The 21,229-nt window shown below is 42.3% G+C and overlaps 1 protein-coding gene across 12 annotated transcripts in view; it reads left to right on the top strand.

Moving 5' to 3' along the window:
* The window catches only part of BACH2 (BTB domain and CNC homolog 2), a 193,932-nt gene that overhangs the window by 29,799 nt on the left and 142,904 nt on the right, over positions 1 to 21,229 (top strand). For 11 of the 12 annotated variants that reach the window (XM_054061303.1, XM_054061297.1, XM_054061298.1 and 8 more), the window contains one exon: positions 15,394 to 15,477. The gene's annotated coding sequence lies outside the window, so the exon portion shown is untranslated. Of the gene's footprint in view, positions 1 to 10,965; positions 11,037 to 15,393; positions 15,478 to 21,229 lie in introns of those variants that run through there. The other variant, XM_054061306.1, reaches the window with a different exon arrangement.

The following is a 21,229-nucleotide window of genomic DNA, read 5'->3' as shown; positions in this document are numbered from 1 at the left end:
TGAGTTTGCCAAGCCCCACAATGTATGTATAGTGGTACTTCAAAGCCGATAACAATTCAGTTTAAAAAAAATTAAGTAATTTCATCCTCTTGAAATATTAATGGAGGAGAAAAACAGAGGAAAAGGCTCTCTTGGCATCTGTACCTGTGATGAGGTGGATAATTTCTTTGTCATCTTGAAGTTCTACCTAAAGTTGAGACAGAAAACCCTGGCACTTCATTATCATCAGGCTGCTCGCTGTCTCTTTCAAAAGCAGTTGGCAAGTTCCTTTTCCGTGTAGCATGAATGGGGAGTCTCCAACTCACAGGAGCTCTGGGAGAATGTGTAAACTGTTGTTTAAGTCCAGAGAGGGGCTGCAGGGTGATTCTGTAGTATATGGGCTTACTTGAGCCCAGAGGCTTGTTGCTGTGAGAAGTAGGGCATGAAGGGCAGACAGGCTTAGTCCCTGACATAGGTGATGAGCCCCGTGATTCTGGATCAGCAAGGGATGCCCAAAGAGTACTTGCTGTATTCCCCACTGCATCCGCTGAAAGAAAAGATAGAGCATGTAGGTAACTGCTGTTTTTTCTGGCTGTGCATATGTCTGGTCCTTGTTGAAGTAAAAGTTGGTTTCTAGAGCCCATGTAAAATTTATCTGTGTGTCTGAGTTAGTCTTCTACGCCTTGGAAGAAGTAAACTTGTGGACCTAAAGTTATGTTTGAATTCTGGCTAAGGAATTCAGGAAGGAATTCTGAGAGGACAGAATTCTGAGAGTGCTGGTCTGGGGGTGGAGGGGAGCTGGACCACTATGTCATATTTTGAAGAAAGCCAGTGGGGAGGGTGACCTCAGTAGGGGCCAGAAGAGAAGCCAGTGTTGGGTGCCTACTTGGGTCAAGACAAACCTGGAGACTGAAGTTTGCTCCCTAGTGCAGTTGAGAGTGGGCACTGGTGAGGTGCTGTGATTCTGCTGGTTGCACAGATTGTCGTTCTGGTTTTACCAAAAGGTGTTTCTCCAGAGGAAAGGTACTTACCTAAGCCATATTTACCCATCAGGCTGGCAGTAGGTGCTGAAGAGCTCTTCTGGTGGCAGGGGTGATGCACAGGCTCTTGTGCACTGTCCGTCCCTGCCTACACTAACAGCACTCCTGTTCTGCGACAAGCTCTTCAATGTGGCATTACCGGTCTCTGTTTTAATGACTACTTGTGAAACGTCTTGTTGCTGACTATGCAAAGCATCTGCTTTTCATCACCACGTCTTTTTGTGTGAATACATTGTTGAGTCTTCAGCGTAGATTTAACATTTCTTGAATATTATATATTAATTGATTCCAATTTTCTATTGCTTCATCTCTTGGCCACTTCAACTTAATTATTGTTATATCTGCCCTTTTGTGAAATGTGTTATGTCTGTTCTGTTTTTTCTCCTCAGTTTCATTTAAATACTTGGCAGCTTAAGTAAACCTTCTTGCCTTTAATATTTTGTTTAGAACAACAGATTCCCATTAAATCAAATATGGGAGTTTGTTTAGTTAATAGGGAGACTGTTAGCACTACTGAGTGGAAAAATACACAGTGTTGTAGCCTACAGCATTAAACCAAGAATGGTGTGTTTACTTGGAACTCAAGGTTTGTGTATTGATTCTTCCGTATATCAGGGTCTCAAAAACTTTTTATTACTGCTCTTCATGCAGAGTTTTGTCACAGCAGATGTCCTATGCTATTTTCCTAGATCTTAGTCTTTGTATAGAGGGAAAACATCCTCTGCATATTCATGTTGAATGAAAAGGTGCTCCTTCAAAAGGCTGATGAGTAAAACTGGACCTCAGCAAGAAAAATAAGAAAAATGCATCAAGATGATATATCTCTTAAACCCAGACTCTGACTATCTTCCTTTAGTGGAGCAGGAGGAGCTGCTGGAGTCTTTCTGAAACAGTATCTTCATGTCCAAAAGAAAACTCCTCCTGCAGGATGGGAGGGGAGAGGGCATAGTGCAAAATTTAGATGTTGTAGCACTGGGAGCACAGAAGGCTGCATGGTTGGTAGGACTTTTTATCTTAGACTTCTTGCAGAGCCTGACCCACCCCTCCGGTGTTAATGACACAATGACAGCTCTTCTGAGCTTGTCCTTTCTTTCGGGAAGAGAAGGATGGAAAACTTCTGCCTACAATGTGTAGGAGCCAGACCAGGTGAAATGGGAGGGTGTGGTAGGAAGTGTCTCTGATGAATTGTTGGGTGTTTAAGTTAATAAGACAACTGTGCTTGAACAAAAACGTGCCGATGCCTCCACACGGTCTCAGACCTATGTCTTGCCTGACTGTCTGTGTGAATCCAGGTCCTGCTGGTTACCCTGCGCAAAACGTATTTGGCTGTAAAGGTGATGAGCCGACATAAAGACTCATGTGAGGAAATGCAAGATCTCCCAAAGATAGCACAAAATTGTTTCTTAATGAGTCTTCACTATGGTATTTCATAATGGAACTTCAGAAAAGTATGTTAAGTATTTGCCTCAGTGCCTTTATAATAACCTCTCCAGGGAAAGGAGTGGTCTCCTTCCCATGCATGGCTGCCGCAAGTAGGAGCCTTGGGCTCCTTCAGCCGCCAGGAGCCACTGTGGCAGGCAGCCCCTCTGCCTCCTGCACGTCATTACTTCCACCCCTGAGATTTTATATTTAATAGCAAGGCCACCCACAAGCTGGGATTTGACGGTGTCTTTTGTAAATTAGAGTTTGGAAAGGAAACCAACTGGCTTCACTGGATGCCCATGAATTGATCCAGGTGCTTGTTTCTAATGCAGACAGTAGCTCATTCATGAGCATAGCCCAAAGAGGATGTAGGCAGTTGTATTTTTTTTTTAAGCTGAAAAAAAGTATTTTTGTAAGTAATGTAAAAATGGTATTAAGTTAAAAAGATCAACAAGTGTTATGCTAGAATGTGAAATGCTTTTACAGTTTCACAGTGTATCTGGGATTTTTTTCCTATTATCATTCCCCACAAAAGCAAATGGATTGAAGACACTGAGCAAACAGCTGATCATAGTAGATTTTAAGGTGCTGGATTACTGTTCAGGTTTATGCTGCTTTGGGGTGCCTGTTGGTTGCCTGCCAACTGCTAAAGTGTTTGATTACCTTAATGGTTGCAAAGCAAGGCAGCATTGGACCAAAAGCATGGGCTCATGTTGAGAAGTTATAACCCCAAAATTAAAAATAAGTAAATGCTAAAAATGCCCTCCATATCCATCCTTACTTATCCCTTTCTAAAATAACTGAAAATGTAGTTGAACAAATATTTATTTGTTTTTAGAAATTTCTAGGAAGTGCTGGGATACAGATGTGAACACGACAGTGTTACCAGCTCATTGTGAAACTGCATGGAAGCATTTAATTGAGTGAAGACCGTTTCTTTTTGTTTCAGATTATAGAATATTATTATAAACCAATTGCAGCTTCTTGTTTTAAGATCAGTTATTTTCAGCCAGTAATCTCTAAACACTGCCTATTTCAGCTGTGTCTGCTCTGCATGTCTGAAGGCTGGAAGAGAAGGAGAGAGGGGCAGCTGAAACTGGGGGCACATGCCCTGTACTGCCGTGCCTTGTACACACCAGATGGTCCCACCCTGCAGCTCACTCGCTGCTTATTCCCTTCAGTTTCCTAAATCTTACTAATTTTCTCTTCTATAAATCATCAGTTCCCTTTCCTAGCAATTAGTCATTTCACTTTTTTTTTTGGTTCTATTTTTAATCCTTCCCATTCATCAACTCTCTTGCATGTTAATCTTCCAGTAATAGAACAGAAATATGCATTTCAGTGCCAGTTTGGATCCCTGTCTGTATACCCCAATTTCCTCTCTCTGTTTTGGTGACCAGCAACAAGACACTAGAGAAAAGAGCAGTACTTCTGCCCCACCTTAAACGGCAACTGTAGCATCCTGACAGCCTGTGGTGGTCTGGGCTTTATCAGTTAATTGTTAGGTCAAGTTTGAAGCATGAGATAGATGTTTATGTTCTTTCCTAAGTTTGCTGAGATGGATTCAGAAAGGGACTAGACACGAGTTTCCCGACTGGAATCTTGGCCTCCGTGGTATAAAAGGGAATGAACTACTGTTGGGTAAACTGAGAGAAGTTCTTTTACATCTGCTGAGGTTTTATTTGGTTTAAATTAATTTTCTTGTGTTATGAGACAGAGAAACACAATCTCCTGCTTTATCTTCCCAGTTTATTTTGTAAAGCAGAGTTTTAAGCAGACAAGAGGGAGTATGTTATCCAGAACTGGAACACACCTTCCTCCTGCTCAGCAGCATGAGGGTTTTGCTGTCTCCTCTTTCTTTTTGTCACCCTGTGCTGGGGTGGCCGTGTTAGAATCCGAGCTGCAGGGTGGCTGGGCACTGACCCTGTGCTGTCCTGATACTACAGGAGAGCAACACAAGCCATCCCCAGTGGCGCCACAAACTGTCATTTAAATCGGAGGGCTGTGTGTCTTATTATTTAAAAGCCATCACTGTGTGCGTGGGTTTCTCAGGGACAGGTTTTAACGAAGAATGGGAGAGGTGTCTATCAGCTGAGTGGCCTGATTGAATGATAGCTCTTTGTTCCATGATATACCTGGAGTGCATTGTAGGGTTGTGTCTGCTTTATTTTACTTGTGTGCATGAATTTTGCAGAAAACTTTATAAAAGCTACACTGCATTTCTTAAGCGATGCTTCGAACCAGCCCTTGACTTACAAGTGCTTGCCAAGAATGATGAAGGGGTGTGCTGAGGTGTTGACACTTTCAGCAGCAGTTGTCAATGAAAGTCCCCAGAGCCCCATGTCCAGCAGAGCACAGCTCCCTAAGGAACAAACCTGGCCTGGTGAGCGTAGAAGAGGATACTTTAAGGGGGTTGATAGTTCTGCATTTGAATGCTGCATGTATGCAATGGCGTATCTTTGACAACATCTGCTACCTGCATCTCTTATCATTCCAGGATTTATTCAGACATCTGAATAGCTTCCCACTCTCAACTGCAGGTTGATAGTGGTGCCCTTTGTGGACTTGTGTTGGTAAATTCTCTGTAGTACACAGAGTTGCTCTGTCTATAACATGTGTACATGACTGCTCAGATAAAATATACTCATTGTACCTCACTGCAGCTGTCAGTGAAAGGAAATTGTGTGGTTTTCCCTTGAGTGTTTGGATAAGTTTTTTTACAGTCTGTCTTTCTTTGAAAGCCCTACTAACATGCTACTTTTTAGATCTCTCCCTTTCTTTACGAAGGAAAAATCACTTTCTGCTTTTCTTGTGTTCATAGTTATGCAAAGCAATGCAAAGTTATGAACGTAAACATGCAACAGTAAATGCCATAGAAATGTATTCTACAAAGATTCCACCATTAACCACACCAAAGGAAAGAAAAATGCAAGGTTCTTCAAATCGATGTCACATGCAGGAAGTGACATTTAAATTTTTACTCATTTAAAATTAAGCCATCTTACCATTTTCCTCTTTTAAAATGTTAAAGATTTTCCATTAGTTAAAGGGTTGTCTTTTAAGCCTTCAAGAATAAGTTTTTCCATTTTTTTTTAAGAGGCTTGAGCTATGAGGCTTCAAGATGATGGCACACATGTGAGCATAGCACCTTAATGAGAACTGGGTCCGTTTAATTGGCTATTTGAGAACTTGTGTTAGAGGACTGACCTCACAAGCATTAGGAAATGGTAGTCGCTCTGCTTATCTTTATACTTCATAAAAAGCATTGTTTAATTCTTGGAAGAAGATGTTTCAGTCTCACTCAGTTTTATTCTTAGTTCTGGTTTGCTTTGCTTCTGTTGATGTTTTTCCTGATCCCCTTCAGTGCAGGAATATAGTAATGAAACAGCTGTGTGGTTTATGGCTTTTACTCTCAAGTTTTTCATTTTTTCATCATGTGGAAGCCTCATGTTGAGCCTCCAGTAAACAGATTTTCTTGAATCCAAACAAAAAGCAAGGGCTGTGACATGCAAGCAGTTTTGGCTGTGAAATTGGGGTCAAAGCCAGTTACACACATCCAGTCAGTCCCGGTGGCAGTGCGCTTGGGCTTGTCCAAGTGTTGATCTTCCCCACTGCTCCAGGCTGAGTTTGTGTCCCAAAGGCAAATGATGTTCAGGACTTCTCTAGATGGCAAGCTGAACTGTCAGTCCACTCTGCCATTCAAGTTGTTGGAACAAGCTTTTTTTTTTTTTTTTCCCTTCCTTTTTGAAGGAGCATTGCTGTAGTAAACATCTGCTCTTCCTCTTGGTTTGAATTGCTGATCCTTTCCATGCTGGGCGTGCTGTGGATTGAACACAACTGTAGATGCTCTTCTGAAGCATGAAAGGACAATGCGTTTGTTTTGTTTCTCAAGCATCTGCCAGAAGTATTTGATAGCATTGAAGTGTTGAGATGTTATCTCAATCACTTAAATTTTGTAATTCAGCATTTCTGCATTACTGGGGCTGAAAACAAAAACATCGTATTTGAAGTATGAACTCTCTTTCAAATGAAATACAATATTGAATGTACATTTAGCTGGTAAAATTAACAGAGTTGTTAATTGGTATAACTTTTATCATTACTGTTGAATCTACTTTATCAGAATATGTTTGTGTTCCTTCTATCTACCACTTCTCTACAGCATCGTGGAAGAAAAAGTCTTTATCTCCTGTGCATCTCCTGAATATTATTCTGTCAGCCCGAAGTGTCTCTTTAGTATTCTGGAAGTACTGGAAGATTTTAAAATACAGCCTGTTAAGGAAAAAAAAATAAAAGATACTCTGTTAAAAAAAAAAAGCTAAAATCCTGTTAAATAATTAAGATGCTTTGGGCTTTATCAGGATTGACAGTGTTCTTGCCATAATATACATATGCAAAAATCGTAAGAAGTTTAATATTTTATAGCAAGGATAACTCCAGAACCTAAATCTGCTGGCTTGTTTCTATGGTAACAAATACTGAAATATGTCTAGCCAACACTGTAGGTCCCCCCCTCCCATTTAATTTCTGTCTATGGGTTCTAGGAATTCATTAAAACTGTAGAATCCTTTTAAAATCGGTACATTCTGTTGTAAAATTCTCTAAGATTAATGTTAAACATAACTTTAAATTTTAACATAAACATTTCTTTGAAAGAGCTATCTGAGCAAGTGAGGGATTAGTGTTATGTCCCTAAGACTGTATGCTCATTGATCTGGTATTTTTATTCTTCATTAGCAAGTTCAATTATTAGTTTTTCTGTGCATGACTGTACTTAAAAAATGGAGTTTCAGTCTATGGATTCTGCCAAAAATTTTAAAGGCTGCTTAGCTGGAATGGTCTGGCTGCGAGACAACAACAGCATGAAGTCAGCACCTGCAGGAATAAATTTAGTGGTCAAGTCCTTGCGGCTAGAACTGCTTCTTAGGGATCCTGTCCTACTCTTAAGATTAAAATGATGACTTACTGGGAGCCTCAACCTTCATTTCAATTAATTGCACTTAACTTTATTACAGAGTATTTTCTGTGTATCTGATTTAAACTCTTTTGCATCCGACATCTATCTTCTGGTTGTTTTTATTTTGAGGGCACCCTGGCAGTGTTGGGAAGTAATCTGAAGTGTTGGCTGTGAGTTTCCATTTCCCCAGTGGTAACTCAAACCACAAGCACCTAGTCCCAGCAGTAAGAAGAATTTTGAGACTTTGAAGTGAAACATCAGGTTGATGCAACATTTTACATCTGGTTGACTAGCCAGCATTAGATGCAGCTGGAAGCATAAAGACTTCCTCCCTCTGCCTGCAGGGACTCTAGTTTCTGCTGGGATGTAGTAAAGATAATGAGGCAATAGCAAGAAAATTGCAGAAATTGAGATTTGCACATAACAGCTGTGCTTCAGGAGCCCATGGTTATGGACTAAATGCATGTTTTCTCATAGGCCTTATAGCATCCAACCGTTTTTCCTTGAAGAGACTGATAGCTGGGGACTTGGATATCAAACCATGCAACCTTAACTGATGCCTCAAAGGACAAGGAGGTGCAGCTGGAACCAGTAACTGAAGTACTCAATAAAGCAGAAGGTGTTCAGAAAAAGTGCAGTTCATTGATTATATGCTTCCAGAACAATAAGAAAGAAAGTGGGATACTTAATGGGCAAGAGATTTTCTCCACAGTCCCATGTGGAGAATGAGTGATTTCAGTGCTGAGCTCGAGGCTGGCTTAGGCAGCGCTTTGCTCCAAAAGCCAGAAGGGTTGTTGGTTCTGCTCCTGATATAGAGCCAGACTAAAAGAAGGAGGTGGTGTACGTGCACAAGGAAATGTAAAAAAAAACCAACAGACATAAATACTGTTCTATTGCATTGTGAGCAAAATACTCTATCGCCTCACAAGCCCTAGGTAAATCTCCAAACCCTCCTTTTATAATTGCAAACATGCAGAAAAAGGATTGAGACAGCGTTCAGTGAAGAAGTTGGTTAGGTTTAGATATGTAAGGCTTGTGAAATTCCCAGACCTCATCTTGCCTCGGCTGTGCATGTATTTACCTGTCGCTGGCCTGAAACACTGCTTTTGCTTTCCTGTGCATGTCCTGTGGTGTTCTTTGAACCAGTGTGGGCTGTAGAAATAGGAGCTGCAGAGTCACCAACAAGAAAGTTATTGGAAGTCTCCCTCCATTTTGGGTGAGTCATATGTTTGAAAGCTCCACTTATGAGCATGCACGCTCGTGGTACCACAGTGCCTCCAGCAGCACCCAGGCTTCTCATACTGGGAAGTATTTTGTCTGATGAAAGAGTCTCGCCTTCATGCACCCCCGTGCCACATAGCCAAGGACAGCAATGTCCACTCTTGGCATTATTTTGAACCCTCCAGGCTTTATCTCAAGTCCATGGAAACACTTTTGATGTCTGCAATGAGCTTCACATGAGGGGCTATTATAAATGATGGGTGCCTATTCCTGTTCCTCAGAAATAGCACTTTTCTGCCAGGCTACTTTTCTTTTTGTTTTTTGTTTTCATGATGAAATCTTCCTTTTTTTTTTTTCTCAAAAATAAAAGCAAGCAACCTCCAGTCTCTGAACTACAAGATGAAACTTGGCTTTTCAGGACAGAGATATGAAGTCTCTGTATGCATTTGTAGAGTGCCTGCTGCAGGGAGGGTAGTGGCTGAGTCCCCCGGAACTGATGTGAAAACCTTTTATTTATTTTTTAGGTCCAAGCACAAATTCTAAATGAAAATTTCTGGAGGAAACTGACTCAAGACTTGCTACAAACCAGTGAAAAAATTATGCTGTTTCATTTCTTGCACTGAATGTGCAACTTAGTGAAACCGTGGATGTGGTTTGACCCAAACTTTCTTTAAAATAATCCATTCTTCTTAAATAGATATAAGAATATATGTAACAAAATTAGTTGTTTTGAGGCTTTCTCACATGGTACTGATGGATTTGTCAAATTCCTTTGCAGGAAAAGTGAGCAGGGTTGAAAGAAGGATTATACATTATGAAAGGTGTGAATACCCCCATTCCATTAAGCTTGTAATCTTTCAAAGGCAAAGCAAGTCTGTTCACTGCAGCACAGCCAGGTGGTAGCCATCAGGAAGCTTTCACGATGGACAAATGTATCCACACTAGTTTTTCCACCTTACTTTAAAACATCTGGTGTGCATCAAGGTCCTACACACCCTTTTTGACTCTAGGAGCTGTGAAATGAAAAGGCAACTTGTATTCTTCTGTGATCAGCTCTCACGTCCTCATATGGTGTGCAATAAGAAACATCAAATTTATACTTTGACTCACTCCTACAGTTTGTAAAATACTATTGGGTATAGATGACCTTAGTAAAATCCTGCAGAATGACCGTGAGTTGAGGGAGAAGCCTGTGTGAGAATTAAAATGCTGGTGGTTATATGGTCTGTTCAGCACAGGACAAAAGCAGAGTTGAAGCCACAATTGCTATTAACCTTCGTGGTGTTGGCACAGAACAGGAGTCTGTTTTTTGCAGAGCTAATGTCAGTATTTCCCTTAACACAAGCAATCCTGTAGGAAGATGCATACCAGACGATAAAAAAATAATAAGCAGAATTGAGTGCATGCAGAGAAGAATCTGCTTTGACATGGAAGCATTTGTTTCTTACAGGAGCTATGTAGCCTCTTCCAAGAGGAGAATTGCATTCATTTTAAATCTGAGTGCTTAGTGCTGTCCTGATAGTGGGGGGAAATTTTTTGTGATAGCTTTTTTTTGAGTCTTACAGTTTGGAATAGAAGATGGATGTTACAACTCCATAAGGACTTTTATGTGATAATATTTCTAACCATAATGTGACCAAGAGCCAGTCTCCCTGTCCCATTTCCTTGCTGATGAAAAATTATGTTTCTTTTATTTGAGTCCTCTGGAAGTGAAATTTTGAGAGGTCAAGGGTGGCTCCATTGCGGCTTATTTCTGTCCTCAATTCCCTAGCCTGTGGCAGAGTGTTTCTCTCTATAGTTACTTTTACCATGCTGATTAAAGACAGAAAATGCTTAGCTTAACCCTGAAGCAGCTCAAACGTTGTGTTGGATTAATTAAAAAATAGTTCTATGCCCTACACAGCAGAAGAGTGTTGTTTGGGAAGAGAGTGAAGGGAGGATTCATCCTGCCTGCCAAGATCCCTGCCGCCAGTAGGAGATCCTTGTATGTTGGGGGAGTGGGTATCGGCTCCCAGATTTTGCCACACAAAAAAAAATGGATTTTGCCTGCAGCGCTCTGTTTGTAAGGGTGATGTTCCACCACTGGAGTGTTTTATTTTCTAAAGGTTTTTCAACCCCCTTTTCCATCCTGGAAAAAAAAGCCTTTAGGAAGAGAGGCTAGGTTACAAAGCTGTGTGTTTCTCCTCCATGTTATGTACTTCCTACAAGTTAAAGGGCTCGTTTTGCCTTTAATCTTGTGGACTGTTTTCTGCAGATATTTCCTAACTTTTCCCATGACGTTTTTGCCTGCTTCTTCAGAAGATTGTATGAACTAAAAGAGGCTATTGTTTCAACAAGAGTGAAGGCATGTGCACATCAGCTATTCTGACTGGTACAGGATTTTTGGAGTCGATGTTGGACTGAGGAACAGAATTGGGGTATCTGCACCTGCGAATTCTTGTGAATGGTGTGCTGTCTTATTCTGTAAATAATATCGCATTTCACTTTCTAGGTTTGTTATACGTGTTTCTCCACAAGTTGAACTCTAATACCATGAGATGTAAACAAGGAAATGGCATACAGGAAGATTGCAAAAGCTTTGGTTAGCAGAAATGGAAAGCTGGTTTGGCTCTGCATCTGGATATGTATCAGCTACTTGATTGTGTAGAGACTCAGCACGGTGTTGTTTTTATAACTATCGTAGGTTTAACACTGATGCTTCATTATCTTTCTTGCTTTCTCCTTTTCCACATTCCGGTTTTCATTTTTGAAGTACAGGATAGGCAAATGTACTTTTTAGGCTGGCACTCAGGTCGCTGAGTTTGGCAATCAAGATGTTTTTGCCAGCTTTTGAGACACTGCAGGCTGAACTTTTCGTTGACAACAAACTCTTTCTGCGAAGTGTTTTTTGTACATCATAGAATTTGGTGGGATTTTTTTTTCAGTAGGATGGTATTGCCAGGGAGCAAAGAAACTGCCAGTGGTTGGTTTTGTTTTACACCCAGGATCTTGTCAGATGCAACCTTGCCACAGAATTGTTTCTCCTTTCGGGAGCATTACCTAGAAGATTGTGCTAGGATAACTCCAGCTTCCTGGTGGTGACCCAGATCTCTGCTGGTGATGAGATCTCATCTCCACTGGGCACAGAGCAAGAACAGTGGTTGTGTTTTCAACTGCTGATCACTGGGCATGTTCCCGTGTGGTGTTTCCAGTCTTGTCAGCAGCCTTGCAGTGCCTTGGCTACTGTTGCTGACATGCCCATGTCTGGCATTGAAAGGCAGGGTTTGCTTCCACAGTCTGGTTTCACATAGGTCTTGTTAGAGTGTGTGAGGCAACTCCAGGGTGGTTTTACATACAATTTTATGTATCTGTGAGACAGCATAAAAACCCTCATCAGCAGGGTTTAGCACCAACAACATTGTATGACTGACAATTTGCTGTATCCCCATTTTAATAGTTTTCTTGCTTGGTCAGGAATACTTGCTGCTTGTGAATGACACCTTGGAACTAAGAAGATGTAGGTTGGGAAGGCTGAGACTTGCTAATGATTTAAGGATTGATACCGTGTTTTGCTGATGGATTTTGTCTGGCTGAGATGTTTTTTGATGGATGCATGGGAGTTCCCAGGTGTCATAAAAGCACTTGACCATGGCAAATTTTGCAAGAGGATAGGGAAGAGAGATTGCGAAGGAAGGAGGAGTCGGGGTTTTTTCTGGTTGCTTTTCATCTACAGGCTATCTTATTTAGCAAAGATTTTACAGCCTCGCCCATAGTCACATGTAGGTTTTAGCACTTCTGGACTAAACTGCTCTGTTGGTTATCCTTGAAGGGGTTTTCTGATGCATCCATGGGACATAACATAGGTCAACTACCTTGCTTGACAGACCACCTCACTGCTTGCCCAAGTGGTGCTTATGAATTTACATCTCATGGGTACAGAATGGAGCACTAGAGCCATTCTGTGAAGCTGCTTTTTCTTACCTGAGTCTCCTTCTGTGTTTGACAAAGTCCTTGCTGCTGTAGCCAGGAATATTTCAGGCGTGTTTTTGCTGACAATTTTCTGCCCTGCACTCCTGAGGATTGGATGTAGGCCAGTTTGGAGGGTTCTTAGCAGTGGAACTCCCTATTTACAGTTGGCAAGTCCATTAGAGCCCTAAATTATTTACCTTAAAGAATTCAAGCCCTGAATTATTTACCTTTAAGGTCTGTCTTCCTGCCTTGTGCATTTGGTTGATGGTAGACCTATGTTCTGCTATAAGCTATGACTGTTTAAGGCAATGTAATATCTGGGGTGATTTCAGCTATTTGTTGTTAATTTTTTTTTCCATACACAAATACATTAAAATATTATAGCTATGGTCAGAGTGCAACTCAGTGAGACATAAAATGGATTTATGCAGCCCTAATTTTAATCTTGTGAATGCATGGACAGTTTTTGTTTATGTGATGGCACCCAGCTCTTTCTGTGAGTTCCCTGCCTAGTGCTGACCATGAAGCTGTAGCTGCAAGCCCTGGGCAAACGCCCTGTTTAACATCTTGGTTTTTCCCTGCTGTTCCGTGTTTGGCCACGGACTTCTATTTATGGCACATTACTCAAATCCTACTGAAGAAGCTTGTAATTTCCTCATGAACTTTTCCGTTTATCAGTGTCAGGCTTGAGGGTTTGACAAATGATTTGGATGTGTTGCCACTTCTCTACAGGAAAAGAGTTGAAACAAGAGGACAAAGGGTCTTGACAATCTCACAGTCTTGCCATTGAGATATCTCTGTACTACATAGTATTTTGTGTACTGAAAATACGGCTCCCTTTTGTGAGGAGTGTTCATTAGTTTTGCTTGACAGAAACCAGGGTTTCAGGTTGGTTAGGAACTCACCATTTATTGCCACTTGGGAAATGCTGGGTTTAAATGACTGGAGTGGTGCTGCATCGGAGCTGTGTGGCAGCTCTCCAAGGCACAGCTCATCTGCCTCAGCACTGAGAGGGGTGGCGGGGAACAGCAGGGTGGCTACTGTCTTCACAGCCAACAACTGTCATAATTGTCCTGCGCGTATACTGTAGCCCTAATGCATGGCTTAGGTATGTCCCATGTGCTGAGCATGGCAGGGCATGAGAGTGAAAGGAAGCTGGTTGTGGGCAGTGATTGCCCGCCACATTTCTCTCCCTTTTCTGTGCTTCAACTCATCAGTGCTTTCTTGCAACATAGCTTTGGTGTGCACCAAAGGAAGAAAGGCAGGAAGTAAACAAATGGCATATGGCATCCACTGGCATGGTAGAGACTTGAACACAATTCATGGGCACTGCTGCAGCTGCACAGCCACTGTGCAGCCGTCCATGCCTACCCAGGTTGTCGTTCTCTCCCCATCCTACCTCCAATTTTCCATCCCCATTAAGTAAATTTTCTTCTGCTGACATATTTTTCGCCTCTCTTCACTGGCCCAGGTCTTGGCTGCTCTGCCTTCAGCATAGATGGCTCCAGACTGCCAGGACTGTGGCAGAGAGGTCCCCTGGAAGAGGGGAGGGAATTGATCCCTGTCCTTGCTCGGGAGGTGGCCCTGCCCAGTCAGGAGCAGGTACCAGAGGTGAAACCCACTTCTCTTGTCCTCAGCCCTGGACTAGTTTGTGCTGTCTGCTTCACGTGGCACTCGGCTAGTTCCAGGTGTGAGTTTAGAGGTTGCCAGCATTTGTTGAGCCTTTCCAGCTGCTTTTTTGGGAATGGCTCGATCACATCACTGCAACTGAAACTTTGTAATAAAACTTTCTGGCAGACATCCATGTTGACTACAGACAGAGTATGCCAAATGCCCAAGCCCTGAAGGGTATCACAGCCATATTCCCCACCCCGAGCTGCGCGGCTGTATTTACTTCGTGTGCCCTTGAGGAGGTAGGCAAGGGATCATATACAGATGGTTGAGTTGCATCTCCTTAAATAAAGGGGTTTGTTTTGTTTTGCTTTCAAGGAAAGTGATGAAATACTGACATTAATGTAATTTCCAGTACTGAAAATACAGTTGCATGTTATCTTTACTTATGATGTATCTTCTGGCCATACAGAGACGCTTGTGGGGCTTTTTGAGGTTGTAACTTGAGTTGGGTTTCTACCATATGGGCTTTTTTCTTCCTCATTTAAATGTGGAAATTTCTTATATGAAAAGTACATTTTGGTTCATTGGTGTATTGACAGGAGAATTTGACACTGAACCTTAAAGCTACTAATATGCAAAGCAAGAAGTAAACAGACACCAAAAGACCCTTTCAAGAATTTTTAACAAAATCACTGCTTAAATAATGTTGTAGGTGCAAAGTTCAGGGAAACTGTATGATTGCGTAATTTACTGTTGATGTAATTTTGCAAGTATTATTTTTACATTGCTGCTGTTGTTATTAGTGGCATGTATTTACTGTTGAAAATGAAACAAACTTAAGCAGCTCTCTTTTCTCCTGTATTTCTGCTTTTGGTGGCACTGAGTATCTGCTTAGCATTGGTCTCAGCGCTGCCAGGCAGGATGCCCTGGTGAGAGGGCAGAAGATTTGGGTGCAGGAGAGCTGTGCTCTCCTGAGCAGCTTTACAAGGCATGGGCTGTGGTACCTTGGCCAAATTGTTCTTTGTTGCTTCTGTTTGGTCAATGAGCAATTTTAATGAAAGGACTTTTTCTTAGTTAATATCTTTAGGGTATGTGGCAGAAGATACAAAAAAATACCTAAATATCTGCTTGGAAAGCCAGCTGATGTAATGCAATTAATAGATACTCACATGCAATTAATCAATTTTCTTTTTTGTGTTGTTTTTCACACAGAGTGATGAGACAAGAGAGAAGTTTTTAAAAACAGAAAAATGTGATTGCAAAACCGTCATTGTTCGCAGGACACAGTGGATTCAGGTAATAATGTGACACTGCTTTTTATTATGCTTTAAAAACTGGCTGGTTTCAGGTTGACCGTGGCCCTTTGTCAGGGATTAAGGAGTAGAGGAAGGTGACACGGTGTAACAAGACCCAGTGGCTGGCTGTGAAATTAATTCAAACCAGGAGAGAGGATGTGAGTGTTCTTGTAGCATAGGTGACTGCTGAATAGGACAACATTGCTGGGGTTGAGGTAGCTTCCTTCCTTATGCAAGGCTATTGAATCTGAGACTGTTCTTTTTTTTTTTTTTTTATGGGGTTTTTTTGGCTGTAAGAGATTCTCTAATTCAACCTCTTACAGCTGCATTGATGTAGGCGGGGAAGCTCCATGCCTGTTTTATGGAAGAAGGTCAAATGATTAGCTGTCCCTTCAGACTGCGCAACTCTGAATCTATGAATATTTCCCTTGAATTCCCCCTTTTAAAAGATTTCTGGATCAGAGATCATTATCTGCTAAAAGACCCAGACCTAGACCTTTACTGCTTTAGAGGACTACTGCTGGTTGTTTTCTCTCTGTAAATGAAGACAATTTCTTGTTGCACAGCTGTAGGAAACCTAATGTGTGATATTTAAGCATGCTACTAATGTGTTTGCAACAATCTTACCTTAAAATAATGGACTTCAACATATTTAGATCCGATTTTGTAGGAAATGTAAGTTGCTAGCTAAAATGCTTCTCTTATGTTTTTAATTATTTTAATTATTTCCCTCACTGAGGGGGAGTTGAAGATGAAGGAGGGGATTTTACAGTGCTAATTGCACTCCACATTCATAATTGAGGACAGATCCTACCCTCAAATTTCTTAGGCAATCCTAGTGAAGTCATCAGGCTTTTCACAAGCATACGGGTTTTCCCCATGTGTGTTTGATTTCAGGATAAGGGCCTACAGTGTGCTTTTTTGTGCATTGATTTCTCACATGTATGAGGAAATTAAAAAAATACACATCTTTTTGATTTCCAGCGTAGATTGGAGAGGCTCTGCAGTATTTTATTGAGAAGCAGATCGGCAGAGCTAGTTGCCTTAGACTGAGCTGGTTTTAACTGGCGAGTCTTTTGCGTTTTCTTTGTTAGGTCCTAGGTGGGAAAAACACAGTTGTGGCTTTGAATTGCTATACTCATGACCAAGAGGGACGTTTAAATAGCATGTGAATGGGTGTGTATTTGATATTTCCTAGAGCCAGCTTCTTTGTAATATTAAATTGCATACTACAGGAAGATAGTTGCTGTATCAACATTGGTATAATGACACATTATTAAAAAATCAATATCCAGTTATAGAAACGAGTTGCGGTGTAAGCAGTTGGGTGCTTACAGCTGTGATTTGTATGTATTTGCAGATGGAATGGGCTTTTTTTTCCTGTAGCACTGGTAACTTGGATAAACACTGTATGTGTGACTCATTGCAGAGTATAAACTTATTTTAAAGAAGCAAGTGTGGGATTTGCTCAATATCGTGTTGGTTGCATCGCTGAATACTCACATTAGGTCATGATTAATCTGAAATTGGACGACCTGAGAGGAAGATTACTGCTGATCTCCCATAGGTGAATTCAGAAATAAACAGAAGGATGGAAGTGCTTTTAAAACGTAAATAGTAGTTAGAATTCATAAAATCATAAAACAAACATATGGTACAGGGTCTTCTAAAATATATCACTTGAAAGCTTTTTTTATAGTTTCAGAAAGAGCTTGTTTCGTTATCACAGGAAAAGTAAATATTTTCACTGCTTTTTCTTCAGTGCTCTCTCATTCCATTCTTCTCTCTTTCTCTTTTTTTAATTTGGTGTGTTGGGGTATCAACACCGTATGTGCTTAGAAAGCCCTGTTGGAGGCAGGAGATAATGCTGCTAATTGTTCTGTTGTTCAGTTTGTTTTTAAGTCCTTCTGCAGTGTTGGGATGGAGTTGATGTAATCCGAATTGAACACTCCATGTGCACATGTATATGTGAGCAAGATGCAATGGACACTGCAGCAGCTCCTGGACTGGTCAAGAGCACATCTGCTTTTTAACGTGTACCGTAGGCATCAGTGCTGAGAGGGATGCCACCCCCCTGTGTGTGTGTGCAGGGGTGCAAGCTGATGGAGATTGGCACGCTTCAGCATCCCCGTTCTTCTGCTGCATCCTCGGTGGGGCAGCTGTGGTCCCTAGCACTTCGAGTATCACAGCGGGGAGGCGAGGCTGCTGCTTGAAAGGGAGCAAAGGAGGAAGACAAGGAGAAGAGGAGTGGAGGGCCGGGTGGGGAGGGAGAGCCAGGCAGGGAGACACTGCTCCGGAGGGAAATACTCTGTGCTTTGCAGTTGCTTGTGTGGATAGAAACCAGATGGTGCGCTGGAACACCCGCTCACTCGGGCGGCAGCAGAGCCAAACATATGGTTAACGGTTAGGAGAAAGAGCTTTGCGAGCCAGGGCTTTGCTGACTGCCTCGCATTACAGATTGTTGCTGTGTGTCATTACATTGCCAAACTAAGTGCTTAATACCCGCTGCGGGCGCTGGGCAGGCATTTACAGGGAGGATGCTGAGGCTCCCCGGGCAGGGCGAGAGGCTGACATCACATGCGGCCCCCGCCACACCCCCCCACACCCCCTTTCCCCATTGGAAACACAGTAAATCACCTCTTTTACAAGCTCAAAACCTACAACGGGCAATTTCCCTGTTCTTCGTGTCTATAATCCGTTTATGTCCAACAGCCTATGGTTGGGTTTGCCCTTTTTTGTGCCTTTTTATTTTGGTCCCTTAGCAGCCAAGTTCACCGAGGCTGCAGCACTGCACTTACATGCCCAGCATCTGAAGTTCTTGCTCTGGGAGCTTTGGGCGACACCAGGCCCATGTTATCTAAGGAACTGCTGAGCTCATTCATCTCCTTTTCACGGCCCGCTTCCTTTTATTTTTAGCCAAATCCGTCAGGCCTGACAGGCGGGTAATTTGAGCCAGAGAAAGGGCAAAGCTCCAGGTCCTTTCCACAAAGCAATTCTTCTCCTCCCTCCTGGGAAGGCTCCAAACTTGGCCTGCTCCAGGCAGATGGATTTGTTGAGTCATGTGAGATCATTTACACAAAAACACAGCGAGGCAGTGAAAAGGAAAAAAAAAAAAAAAAAAAACGGGAAAGAAAAAGGTGGGGGGGAAGGGGTGGGAGAGCATGTGCTGCTGGGGCTGCTGCAAGCGTAGGAAATGTGCTGCGAGGCAGCTAGACAGAGGAATGCAGAAGATTCATTCTTGTATAAGGTAATGTCTCGTTTACAGTACAGGGTGGAGCCAACGCCAAGGAGAAATCACTCGAAAACAGATTACTCATTTAAAGCAAAATTCTCCTTAAAATAAATAATAATAATAATAATTAAAAAAAAAAACAAGCCAACCAATGAGCAAGCTGCATGCACGGGCGTGCAACAAAGGCAGCATTGTTGACAGCACTGGATTACAGTAGCGGTAAACTCCGGGCTGGGAGGTTGCTGGAAAATGAGTTTGCTCCGTGATGCAACCGGAGTTTGCTTTGTCTTGCTGCCAGCATGAACGGGGTGGCAGGGATGGGGAACCCAGCGGCAGCAGTGTGCTTCGCTGTGTCCAGGGATTTTTCAGGCAATAGGGAGCAATGGAGGGAGCTATGCAGGATCCCGAACAGGCGGGCTGCGCTGGGGCATCATTAACAGAGAACATGTGCGGAGGGGTGTGCATGGCGGGGGAGAGCCTCTTCTTTTGCTTTTGAACTGGTTATGGCATGATCTTCATTACATCCAGGGAGTAAATTGCATTTGTTCAGTTGAATGTTGATTTTGTTACTGTTTGCAACTGAAGCTAACCCCTGCGTGCTGGTTTTGGTTTTTTTTTGAGTGGGTGGTAAGAGAGAACATCAAACTTGGGACTTTTCAGATTTTGATGTGTCCTGGAGAATTAGGTTGGGTTAATTTATGCAGTGTTCTAACAAGATGCTTTCAAAACTTTAAATAGATATGGACTGTATTTAAATATTGTTAATATAACTTCCACTCATTCCATATTTCTTAGCAAGGCAATCTTTGAATATAAGTGTTTTGTTCCCACGACGACTGAAAATCAGAGTAGGAGCAGAAACTGGAACTGGAAATTGGTTGAAAATGGATGCAATCAACCAAGTTCAATGCATTTCATTAAATTCTCAGCTGCAGTTAAGGAAGTCGTGGAAGCATGTAAACATGGGTTTGTATTTTAACTTGACCCTTACTCCACAGTGGTGTCCACCAAGATGCTTCCCTCTAGGGAGGGTTTGTCTCGAGCCTCCCTCCCTCTGCTTGACCTTGTCTTCCTTTTTTTTCTCCTCCCACTTCTTTTTTACGCTTTTGTCTGAAAGACGGCTGACTTTCCCAGCCCACTTGTCCTGCCAGGCTGTGCTGCTTGAGCCTTCAGTCTGGGGAGAGCTTTCAAACCTCATGCTGAGGAGTTTTCTCACTTGGTGGAAACCTTTTGTCTTCTGTGTCTTTTGATCAGGCTTCCTTGTTAATTACATTGAAGGAACACTTGGCAGCACCTGGAGTCCTGGCTGGGGATCCACACTTCACAAACTCATGTGGGGTCCGTGCACCTCAGTTTACAGATGATATCCAGGGCGAGGATCAGCAGGAGTATAAGAGTATAAGGATAAGAAGTATGGCCAGGCTTGGGACCTAGCCCATGCAATAAGCTGTGGCTGTAGCACAGCAACTTTTAATGAAGAATGGCCGTAGATTGTTCCGAGATCCTTGAAATGGTCACAGAGGACAGCGTTGTTATTTCTTCTGTTTGCATAGTTACTGTGACTTTCTTTCCCCTCTTCCCCAAAATACCTAATTATCCTACAATTTCTGTTGCTGGGAGCAACATTTCCCGTAGTTACTCAGAGCTGCAATTTCAGTTAAATTCTCACTCTATAAAGCTAATCTCCCAGCAGTATTTATGGGATTGCCAAAAGAAAAGGCGTTTGTGAGGAGCCAAAGTTTTCAAGATTTTTGTCTTAGTGGACACTTCTGCATAACTCTTCTGTTAGCTATTCATGTTTGTTATCAGTTGAGAGCTCAATAGCTTCATCTCTATTTAGGGCACTTAGAAGACTGTAGTTTTTTTACTTCCCCTGCAGAGTGCCTCACTCCTCAATATCTACTTTTTCTGCTCTGAAAGTGCCGAATGTATTGTCTTTTGCATCTTTATGTTGGACAACCAGCTCGACCAGACAGGTTTCGGGAACTGTTCATGACCTGACTATCAGGAAAATCAGTCTTACTCTTCCTTCCCCCTCTTTCACAGCCATTCAGCTTCCTCCCCCTCTTCTAAAAGTGTGTTGTCTATAAGATGCTATCAGTACTGTAATTCTTTTATCTTGCTTCTCCTATCACTTCCATTCTTCTGCTCTGACTGCCTCTTCCTCTATCACATGATTAGACCAAAAATTTCTCTGCTGCTGGCATCTCTGTCCTTGCACATACCACGGTGTTGCCTCCTTTGGGATCTGAGGAAGGGTGAGTTTGGAGTCTGTACACGTTGTGTCATGTCACAGGCTTGGCTTCAGTTTGCAGAGATAGAGGGCATCATCTATGGTAATTTTTCTTTCATTGCCACCTTAAGCAACCAATTCACTCTACGCCTAGGTCAGAGGATGAGCAGAAGGTCCTCAGTCAGACCCTTGGTGAGAGAGCCCCTGAGGACCTCCTGCTGAGGTTGCTCTTTTCAAAGCAATGCAATTCATAGCTGAGGGTTTGCTTGCTTTCCTCTGGGCCTGAGA

The sequence above is a fragment of the Cuculus canorus genome, chromosome 3 (genome assembly GCF_017976375.1).
Source record: "Cuculus canorus isolate bCucCan1 chromosome 3, bCucCan1.pri, whole genome shotgun sequence".
Taxonomy (NCBI): Eukaryota; Metazoa; Chordata; class Aves; order Cuculiformes; family Cuculidae; genus Cuculus; species Cuculus canorus.
This window is presented reverse-complemented; position numbering and strand designations above follow the sequence as displayed.